This window comes from Bos taurus, chromosome 21 (genome assembly GCF_002263795.3).
Source record: "Bos taurus isolate L1 Dominette 01449 registration number 42190680 breed Hereford chromosome 21, ARS-UCD2.0, whole genome shotgun sequence".
In the NCBI taxonomy this organism is placed as follows: Eukaryota; Metazoa; Chordata; class Mammalia; order Artiodactyla; family Bovidae; genus Bos; species Bos taurus.
The window spans coordinates 40,775,262-40,776,334 of record NC_037348.1 but is presented as its reverse complement, the minus strand read 5'-3'; the positions used below and the strand labels follow the sequence as shown (position 1 = coordinate 40,776,334).

The 1,073-nt window shown below is 41.9% G+C and overlaps 1 non-coding gene across 1 annotated transcript; it reads left to right on the top strand.

The window, feature by feature from the left end:
- Positions 1-589: 589 nt before the first annotated feature.
- On the top strand, positions 590-661 carry TRNAC-ACA (transfer RNA cysteine (anticodon ACA)). Its single transcript has one exon. It is a non-coding gene; the product is annotated as a tRNA-Cys (tRNA).
- Positions 662-1,073: the final 412 nt, after the last annotated feature.

The following is a 1,073-nucleotide window of genomic DNA, read 5'->3' as shown; positions in this document are numbered from 1 at the left end:
CCCCAAAGAGTCAGCACCCTAGTCTTAGAGGTGTGTGTGTGTGTGTGTCTGTGTGTGGTGTATATTGTGGGTGTGGAGGGAAGAAGGATCCCTGGAGGGGAGGTGGGGGAAATGGGGTCAGTTCTGTATCTTTTCCTCTGCATTGGAGCAGATAAGATAGCTACCAGAATTGGATGTGTAGGCCTACATGTTTAATAGTATTACTCTATCTTCCTGTGACTGAGTAAATTATTTATGTACTTGCTAATTAATTACCCCCCAATAATAAGAATTGTGTGTGCCTCATTCTGTACTTTGTGGATTTTAGCAGTTTTTGCTTGAAGGAGGATGACAGGAAATTGTAATAATAACCTACATTTACATAGCACCTTCAACACTCTCATACCAAAGGAACCTAAAATACTTTGAAATTCCCTTGAATAGATGGAAAAGCTACAGATATCTTTTCTTAAGTGTCCTGAAATATCATTTTGCTGATAATTAAAATACAGTCATTCTTAAATCATAGCATAGAAAATGAAAAGTATCATCTCCTTGGTTGGAGTTGGAATTAATCAAGGATTTTGGATTTAAGGACTTCCTTTAGACTTCCCTGGTGGCTCAGATGGTAAAGCATCTGTCTACAATGCAGGAGACCCAGGTTCAATCCCTGGGTTGGGAAGATCCCCTGGAGAAGGAGATGGCAATCTACTCTAGTACTATTGCCTGGAAAATCCCATGGACCGAGGAGCCTGGTAGGCTACAGTCCATGGGGTCACAAAGAGTTGGACACAACTGAGCGACTTCACTTTTTTTGGATTTAAGGAGCTTGTTTAAAGATAGAGAGATAACCAACAATTATTTTGTTCCATTCCTGCTCTGGCTTGGCTCAGCTCCTTATGGCCATCTAGACTACCACATATCCTAGAAAAGAGTTCCTTCCCTCTCCCATTCCCTTTCTTTTCCTTTTTCTTTTCTTTCTCCTCCTTCTCTAATAAAGTGACCAGGTCCTTCCCCCTCCTTAGTTGACAGCCGTAGAGTTTACGGCTTTGCTATTAGTTAGCAGCTCAGAGAAGGCAACGGCACCCCACTCC